The 10,143-nt window shown below is 47.7% G+C and overlaps 1 protein-coding gene across 1 annotated transcript in view; it reads left to right on the top strand.

The window, feature by feature from the left end:
• Positions 1–206: 206 nt before the first annotated feature.
• Positions 207–10,143, top strand: part of LOC146041722 (sialoadhesin-like) — a 57,506-nt gene continuing 47,569 nt past the window's right edge. Inside the window, exon 1 of the mRNA XM_083161637.1 lies at positions 207–298. The gene's annotated coding sequence lies outside the window, so the exon portion shown is untranslated. The remainder of the gene's footprint in view (positions 299–10,143) is intronic.

Genomic DNA, 10,143 nt, shown 5'->3' with positions numbered 1-10,143 from the left:
AACCAATCAGTATCTAACTGTCAGCTACAGTATCTAGCACAGAATTTGAAATTACAGTTACAGGTTGATTGGGGAAACATCCACTTTATCACTCCCCAAGAATTGAAACATCTCTCCCAATATAATTTTATTTCTGTCTCTAATTTAACTATTGGCATTATGCAAAAGAGGATGTTGCTCATTGAAGGAAGTGTCGAGGGCGAATGACTTCCCCAAAATGTACTGGACAGTTTTTGTGTAAGCTTCCCTGGGACCTTGTTTCTGACATCTAATATCCCTGAGAGCAGACCGAAGACAGGTAAGTAACTCTTCCAGGCATAGTTATATTTGAAAGTTGATTTGTAACCTTCTCAGTAACTTTACTGAAGACAGATGTCATCACATGTAATATCTTAAGGGGTTTTCATCAGATGATAATAGTTTTCCAAGAGATGTAACTTGGAAAATTTCCTCTACTTGGTTTGGACAGAATAATTCTCTAGTTTCTATGTTTGTTTTTTTATCAAAGCTTGGAGAGATACATTTCTGAGTAATACAGTACCAACCACTCAGCTCCACACTGTCATTTTTCAAACAGAGCCTGTAACATGTAAGACAAAAGCTGATTTGTTGGTACTTTATTTTCAGAAATCTATCTCCCTCTGAGCTTTGATAAATGTTTCCGATTACCTAAAATTGAGTAACATCCTCCACAGTGCCTCTTATACCCTATACACATTGGGTGATCCAACCGACACCGATATTGGCAGCTGCAGGACCCAGCATGGGGGGGGGGGGACGACACCAGATTCGGAAAGTGCATACATACTTGCCAATGCAGCACGCGATGGAGCCAATAACAGGGGGGACGGCGGTCATGCTGCAGCTGTCCTCCCCGTCTGAACATGTTTGGAAGAGGGAGGTGGTCGTTAACGACTCGTAGGAGCGCACATTGGTAACGATGCACAGTGTACACGCTGGACGATATTGTTCACAATAGCATTTAAAAAGCCTGAACAATATTGTGACCAAAATCTTCTAGTGTGTATGGGCCTTTACACTTTAGCCATCTCTTCTTGGGGGAACTGTTCTTTCTAAGGGGCCTATTTGTCAATAAATATTTGTGTGACAGTGCATATCTAGGTGTTGGTGAGTGGTGCGCTGCACCGAGTGGCTTGCAGGGTACATGGAACTGCCCTTTTGCAGCAAGTAGCATGGCAGTAGTGTTTGTACAGCGGCCCGGACCGCTTTAGATTCCGGGTGCCCTGGAGTGAGGTCATATGCAAAGAAGGCTGAGGATTAAGGGGCCCTTAGCTGCTCCTGTCCACCCTCTTCATTTCACCCACTGTTTTTCCCTGTCACCCCTGCCATGTTGATTTTTGTGAACTTAGGTTTGGTTGGTGGAGGGGAGGCCCAAATTATATTTCTGCACCCTGACCCACAACCCACAAGTTCCGGCAATGGTTTCTGTAGTCAGTGGCGTAACTATTATTTTTCCTCCTCCCAGCCACAAATTTGCGCAGCGCCCCCATTTAGGGTTAACAACCCCCCCCTCCAACCAATAGAGTTAACAACCCCCCTCCCCTGCGTCCTCCCCGTGCACAGTACCTCCTGCCGTGGCCGGCGCTTATGTCAGGTCCCGGCTCCGATAAAAAATGACTCTCAGAAAATGGCTGCCCCCATAATGCAGACGTTTTTTGAGGATGCTAGCGGCGGCCTCCTCTAGCAACCTTAAAAATGGTCTGATGTATGGGGGCAGCCATTTTCTGAGAGTCACTTTTTATATGCTGCAGGACCCGGGACCTGACAGAAGCGCCGAACGCGGCAGGAAGTACTGTGCATGTGGAGGGTACGGGGTACCGGCCGACGGCAGGGGCAGACGGCAGCGGTAACTTTAGCCCCGCAGAACCCCCGGCGCCCACACCTTCTCAGCGCCTCCCCGCCACTGCGGAGGCTGCGGGGCTATAGATACGCCACTGTCTGTAGTGTTTACTAGTAACCACTACTAGTGCTTCCCCTGTAATTTTGTTTAAAGTAATACAAAGAATATACCTATGACACATATTCTGTGTCATAACTATTTTCTTTATATTATTTCAGTAATTTGTGACAATTACAGATGGAGCCCCTTTCATTGCCCATGCACGTCAGAACATCCCCGTTGGCGATCGCTGGCAGAGAGGGACTACATCAGACTGGGGCACGCGTGCGTCCCAGTCACTCGGCAGCTGGGCGGCGTGAACCTGCCTGTCTCCATTTCAGGTAGATGGGCAGGGTAAAGGGGGGTTCAGGGTGGTGGTGGGAATGTCGATGGGGACCTGGGAGACGGTGGATGGCGGTGGGGATCCCCGTCTGAAGTGGGCGAGCAAGCGTCTCCTGCGCGCGACCTCCCTTCCGATGGCTGGCGGATAGAATCAAAAGCCTCTGCAAGCATGAAAGGACTCCATCTGTACATTAGTTTTGGAGGCACTGATAAACGGTGCCCTCCACTAACAAGTGTAAGGGGATAAAGTGCCGGGGATAAAAACGTCAATTAAAAAACCCTGTAAACCCTGTGGCGGTGGGGGGCGGCGGCGTACTCAGCTTCTGTGCTACCGTACATTCACTAGCACAGCAGCGTGATGCTTTCCCTTCTCCCCAGCAGCTAGAACTCCTCCAATCCCCCTCTCTTTACTTTCTTGCAGTGCTCCGCACCCTGAGCATAGGCAAACGCAGAGGGGGTTTCTGGTTGCCTGTAAACTCTCCTCCTCTTGACAAGTGGCTCAAATTAAGTTTAAGGGACAGAGCGGAGCTGCTGCACATGCCAAGTGGTAGTAGCAGCTTCTTCTGCAAAGTTTGCAGTGTGTGGAACAATGGTTACATTAGTGCCCATGATCGCTACTAGGTTTTTCTAATGCTCCCCCATACTCCTGCACTTGCTCCAATGTTCTGCAGAGTGAGAGATTGTGGTCTGCATTTGGAACCCCCCCCCCCCCCCCTCTATAAATCCTGCGTTTGCCACTGCTGGGGAATATGACTTCGCCCGGTGGGGGGGGGGGGGGCTTGTCCACAGTAAGTGGCAGAATCTCTCCTTGCACAGCTACCACCGCACGTCACTGGTTATTATGCCTTTTGCCTTACTAACAGTAGTGTGAAGCTATTTGCAGCTATTCCTTGGGAGCTACAGTATATGAGATACTATGTTGGAGATATGTTTTAGAGAGGAGTCCTCTCGGGCCCTTATTCTGGTTGGTGCGGATATTCCCGCTTGCGTACGGGCCGCCGATGTTTATCTTCTGCGCATGTGCAGAGGTCACCGCAAGAATTTCGCCGCAAGGATTCTCTATACGCCGCACAGGGGGCGTAGAGGGGCGTGAGGGTCTACTTATCCTCATTACCCTATGCATACGCCCCGCGTTTCATGGGCGTTCCCATGCAAACGCGGGGCGTATGCATGGTAATGAGGCCGTGACGCGTTGGTACGGGGCGGGCATCTGACATCGCCGGATGTCAGCTGCCCGCCCCCATACAAGATTTCACACGGACAAGTGTCCGTGTGGTCTTGTGTTGCGGGACCTGGTGGAGCGTGCGGCCCTGCATTCGATGTTCGGCGACCATCGAATGCAGGGGCTGCTCCCACCATGGAGGAGGCGTATCCCCGTCCAATTTCATGCGGATCGCCACATATCCGCGTACGGACGGCCGTGGCGATCCGTATGGAAGGCGGGGATTCGCCTGGTGCGTTGGAGCCGCATATGCGGCTCCGGCCGCACCAACCAGAATAAGGGCCCTTGTCCCATCAATGAGATATCCACCAGCCACCAGCTCCTCATGTACAGGTCTACCAAGGTCCATCAGGAAGCAGAGTGATAGAGGAAGTAAAAAAATATATAAATATATAAAAAAATAATAATAATAATAATAATAATGACATGTAATTAAAATAGTAAAGAAATAGTGTTAGTGATAAAAAAGGGCCCTTGGTAGATTGCCGTTTTCGGCACCTACCAAACATGGATTACATGTAAATCTTGTTAGGGTATCGGACAATGAATGAAACACATAGTTCGATATATGGGGCCTTATTCTAGTTCACTTTTTCTGACAAAATCCTTCTTAGATGGACAAAGCCATGTGCAGTGCAGGGGGGCAGATGTAAAATGTGCAAAGAGAATTAGATTTGGGTGAGTTATTTTGTTTCTGTGCAGGGAAATACTGGCTGCTTTATTTTTACACTGCAATATAGATCTCACTTTGAAGTAAAACCCCACCCAAATCTAACTCTCTTTGCACAAGTTACATCTGCCCCCCTGCAGTGCACATGGCTTTGTCCATCTAAGAAGGATTTTGTCAGAAAGAGTGAACTAGAATAACCCCCATGGTTTGTTTATTTGTCAGAGATAGCTAGCCTCTGTACAATTGGCCGGTGATAAGTAAAGCAGGATACATATTGATGAGCTTGTATGTCCAATTTGCGCAGAAATGTGAGATTGATCGAGGTATTGCCGAGCATAGAAGGCGTTTCGAGTGATCAAAGCGAGAGCCTGAATTTGCATAAGTGGAAGACGTGGACAAATGAGACAGTCTTCCACCGCGGTGAGCTGTGGCAGCTGAGTTGGTTTCGGCGCATACTTGAAGCCAAACTCCTTGCACATGGGTGGCAATTTCTTTTGTCGCAATTGTCGCATACACGTACCGCATGCCAGAACCTTCGCATTTGCTTTGTACGCCGTCTCACCAAATGCCGTAGTTAGTATGCAAATGTGATCGGCGGTGCACTTGCGCAGTTAACCATTGTGCCAGAGGCGATCGCAGATACCGCACACATGGCCAAAGGAAATGTTTAGATATAGCTTGGCAAACTTTTTGTCTGCGCCAGAGTAGCACGACGATGCCGCTGGTTGCTTTAGTAACAGCATTGAAGGGGCTTGTGTTGGGGGGTATGGATGGTTAGGTCAACCTAAAAAAGGTTGACACTCCTTAGGTTGACATCGGAAGGTCAACAGGCAGAAGGTCAAAAGGGACTGAAGGTCGACAGGGTCCTTAGGTCGACTGGCGGAAGGTCGACAATGCAGAAGGTGGAAACATAATTTTTAATTTTTTTTAGGCGCCTAGATCTTTGGGCACGCTCAGCACACTATTCTATTCTCCCTCCATGCCCTAGTGCAGGGGTGGGCAATAAGCGGCCCTCCAGCTGTAGACGAACTACACATCCCAGCATGCCTTGCTAAAATTTTGCTATTTGGCCATGCTGAAACTGATATAAGGCATGCTGGGATGTGTAGTTCATCAACAGCTGGAGGGCCACTTATTGCCCACCCCTGCCCTAGTGGATGGTAGGGCATGAAATACCGCCTGTTCTGGAACTACAGTGGGGAAAGAAATAAAAAAAATAAAACGGGACGACCTTCTGCAATGTTGCCCTTCCACCTGTTGACCTTCCAGTGTAGACCTTCCTTGTGTCGACCTAAGGACCCTGTCAACCTTAAGACCCTGTCGACCTTCTGCCTGTTGACCTTTCTTGTGCTGACCGAAAGACTGCATCACGTGTTGGGTTCCATTGTGGCCAAGGTTGGGTCATGAGTGGTCTCATCAGCTTCGTCTCGTTTTCGCAAATACATATCCGACATATACATAACTTCTTTCTTGGTGATCCGATTTTCTTAACTTTTTCTACTCTCTATACCTGCGGCTCCGCTCTGCCAAAGTTAATGGTGGTTGTCAGTTTTGTGGTGGATTTTGACTCAGATCCTTGCTCTTCTTTCCTGACATGATGCTGTTTCACGAGTTCAAAGCGCAGCTGCTTCTAAAATTTTCAGATTAGATCAATAGTTGTTGTATTAAAGAGAGTGCCCTTTTAAGCCCTTTCGAATGAGATATGACTCGCGTCCATGGCACTTGTAGTTTCAGAACAATGGTTTAAAGTGCTGCAAATTGTGCCAAAATTTGTCTTAAACGCGATGACGTACCACCTGAAATGATAAGGCGAACGTTATAGAACAATGTAGGTTTAATGTGTGGGCAACCTTGCTCCGTCGATCAGTACAAGTGCACTGTCTGGCATATGAATGTGGACTGAGTGGCGGGGCGAGGAGTGGTACATATTTTCGTGACAGGGAGTGCAGCCTGCATTACCCCCCGAGTGTGCAAGAAAGACGTAATACATGTAAAAAAAAAAGGTGCTAAGTGTTAATAGAATGTAAAGGTGTGCCACACTGGAGCCACCCAGCCCAACCAGTCCAGGGTAGTTATCTGTCTGCTTCCAGCTGTTCTTTATATCGCCAGTAAGAATGTAATAGTACGTATGTATGAAAATATACATTTGCATAATGTGAGTTTAGGCAAAAATCCTTTGTTACATCTGCAGTGAAAATGTAGATTGGAATAAATATAACTCCTAATGGGCTATACACACAGGCCCTTATTCTTGTTCACTCGCAAAGGCAAATTCCTTCTCAAATGGACAAAACCATGAGCACTGCAGGTGGGGTAGATGTTACATGTGCACAGAGAGTTAGATTTGGGATTTTTTTTTTTTATTATTATGCAACACACATTTTAATCAACATAATTGTATATGTATTTATACATACATAAATATATATATCTATATGTATATATATATATATATTATACATATATATGTAAATACACATATATATGTATATAATGTATGTGCCTGCAAGCACCTCTCCGATGTTGTTGGGGGCGCATGCCTCTCCGGTGTTGCTGGGGGCGCATGCCTCTCCGTTGTTGCTTGGGGCACAAGCCTCTCCGGTGTTGCTGGGGGCACATGCCTCTCTGGTGTTGCTGGGGGCGCATGCCTCTCTGGTGTTGTTTGGGGCGCATGCCTCTCTGGTGTTGCTGGGGGCGCATGCCTCTACGTTGTTGCTTGGGGCACATGCCTCTCCGGTGTTGCTGGGGCGCATGCCTCTCCGTTGTTGCTGGGGGCGCATGCCGCTCCGTTGTTGCTGGGGGCGCCTGCCTCTCCGTTGTTGCTGGGGGCACATGCCTCTCCGGTGTTGCTGGGGGCGCATGCCTCTCCGTTGTTGCTGGGGGCGCATGCCTCTCCGTTGTTGCTGGGGGCGCATGCTTCTCCGTTGTTGCTCGGGGCACATGCCTCTCCGGTGTTGCTGGGGGCGCATGCCTAGCGGTGATTCTGGGGGTGCTTGCCTCTCCGGTGTTGATGAGCGCACATGCCTCTCTGATGTTTCTGGAGGTGCATTCATCCCCGATGTTTGTGTGGGCGCATGCCTCTATGGCTGTGGCTCCTGTCTCACCTGGGGTGGCGATGGCGCCTGTCTCATGCGAGGTGTCGGTGGTGCCTGTCTCACGGGGGGTGGTGGTGGTGCATTTCTCAAACCCCCCCCCCCCCCCTCCCGGTGTTCTCCTCCCTCCCATATATTGTAAATTGTAGTGTAAGAATAAAGAAGTCAGTATTTTCTCTGCAAAGAAACAAAATAACTCACCCAAATCTAAATCTCTCTGCACCTGTTACATCTGCCCCCACCTGCAGTGCACATCATTTTGTCCATCTAAGAAGGAATTTGCCTTTGCGAGTGAATTAGAATAAGGGCCACAGGTTGATTTCTAAACTAACTGACTAGATCACTCTGTGTCTATATCCCCTGGCAAAGGTGGTGTGCGGTCCCTTGCGTCACTATTGCCTGACTAGATCTATGCTGCATGCAATATAAATCTAGTCAGCGCTAGTCACCAGGGAACATTTGCCATCAGCACAAAGGCACAGTAGGCCCGTGCCAGTGCCGCATGCAGGGGGGATTCTGGTTGCCCAGGAACCCCCCCTGACAGGCCATGTTTTGTGTGGGCAGCCGACCTCCTGCCTGGCGGTTCCTCAGCACCATAGAGTGCCCGGGGGTTGCTTCTGAGAGCCCGGTGGCTACTCAGCACTGAAGGGGAACAGCAGGTAAAGAATGAGCAACCATCAGCACTTGGAAGCAGCAGCGGCTGGATGTCGGCTATGGTGGTACCAGCAGGAAACCTGCAGCGGAGAGAGTGGTAGTAGAGGTTAGCACTACCAGATGTTCCGAAATTGCATATTTAATGAGATGCGAAAACGGGAAAATGTTTCTAAAAATCACCACACATGCAGACCAGGTTCTGACAGGGGAATTTGCCAGAACCATGCACAGATCATTGAGATGGGGGTCCCCCGTATTTTGAAACCAGCACCGGGCTCCAAGAGCCCGCGGTGTCATGCCACAGCCGGGGGTTACTTTTTAAATAAGGTCTCCCGGGTGAACAATGAGCACCGTGGCTGGTCAGCCCTAGACGGGGTACCTGGGGGGAAGGGGACACCCCAATAAAGGGGTCCCACCCAGGCTTCACCCGTCCAGGGCTGAAGCCCGGGGCTGTCATCGGCGTCCCTGGCTATTGCACGCCGGCCTGATAGTGTAAAATCATTCATACATAACATTGCTTTATACAGGTGAACTACAAGTGCCTGCATGCGGGGCATTAATGGGCCCGCTGGGACTTGTAGTCCACCTGTAAAAAGAATGTTAAAATAAAACACACACAGAAAAGTAGAACTTTATTACACACACACACCTCAATTTTACACCAATACACTTACCGAACCAGGGTCTAGCGCTGCCCTCCCTCCTTCAGAGCCAGCTCACACCGGGGTGAGCCGGCTTCCTCCGGCGCTGCTAACAGCTTCTATAGTGCTGTCCCAGTGCTATAGAGGCTATTAGCATGGTTGGCTTCATGGGTCTCCATGGAGATGCATAGCTCAGCCCTGATTGGCTGAAAGCGTCTTTTCCTCAAATTTACACATTTTCATGACTAAAATCGCACATTATCGCACTTTATCGCACCTTTTTGCCCAGATTTCGCATCCCATTAAATATGCGTATTCCGGGAAAAAAATGCGATTTTGAAAAGTGCGATAGGGTGCGATTTTGGAAAGTGACTAAAATTTGCATCCTATTAAATGTCACCCATAGGGGGAAATTTACTAAAGGAAATTTGTAAAAAATAGGTGTATTTGTATCCAGAAATATACTTATTTTTGACATTTACTATCCCGAAAATACGGCAATTCGTATTAGTGTTGATGTGCTATCAATACGAAGACGAATTGCCGTATTTTCGGGATAGTAAATGTCAAAAATAAGTGTATTTCTGGATACAAATACACCTTTTTTTTACAAATTTCCTTTAGTAAATTTCCCCCTGTATGTCTATCATTATTTATTCGGGCACCTGAAGCAAGCTGTCATTTTTATTGGAGTGTCGGCAGAATTGTATGCATATATTTGTGCAGTGGAATAACCCTCGAAGCACCGGTTGCAGTGTACTACTTGGACGTTAATCCGTTATTAAGCTGGACTTTTTTGCCTTCACATCTTATACTTAGAGTGGTCTTTTTATAGTTTCCATTATTTATCTCCCACTACTATGGATAATACTGCGGGAGCTGCTGTGGATGAAATGGTGGGATGCTATTTATTTAATGTTCCACCTTAATGTTACACCAGCAGAAAGTGAGAAAATTCTGTTTGCAGAGAAAGATGCTCCATCAGACGCTAGTTTATCAATTGAGGAAATTTATCAGCAACACTTCCGTTTACATCGATGTGAGACTGATTTTTTATTACATGGAACCTCGGTATCAGATTGTTTTTGCTCCAGACGTATCCCAAGGGGCTTCAGAGTGAGGAATGTCCCCACCATTGTCCGTCATAACGCAGAGTTTGTGAGGAAGTGGGTTGGGATACTCAATCATTGGCCACTGGTTCTGATGGTCCTTGTGATTGAGGAAGCAGGGAGAGAACTGCAAATCACCAGGAGTAAAATTAGCACTTTTGCTAAGGAACACAACACTACCCTTAAAGATCCCAGTAATGCTACCTGGCTGGACAACTTGGAGGTACAATATGAATCATATAAAAATTATTTAGTAAAGTTTAAGTGGAATAAAAAGCGTACAGTGGACACATATTATGATGACAATCCCGTGTACAGTTGGCTGAGTGGGGTTAATCAACGTCAAACCAACAGTGACAAAAAATTCCACCCTTAGCAACCTAGAGCTTTTAAAGGCCGTTTGCAATGTGACATAGCGGCCGCAAACAACGACAGCGATTTCATCATATTAAATTCTGATGAAACCAGCAGCTCACAGGTCAATTTAGGACAAACTCCTATACCAGCAGTTTG

Source organism: Crinia signifera, chromosome 19 (genome assembly GCF_055691185.1).
Source record: "Crinia signifera chromosome 19, ASM5569118v1, whole genome shotgun sequence".
In the NCBI taxonomy this organism is placed as follows: Eukaryota; Metazoa; Chordata; class Amphibia; order Anura; family Myobatrachidae; genus Crinia; species Crinia signifera.
Note: the sequence above shows the minus strand (reverse complement) of the source record. Positions and strands in the feature narration are given on the sequence as shown.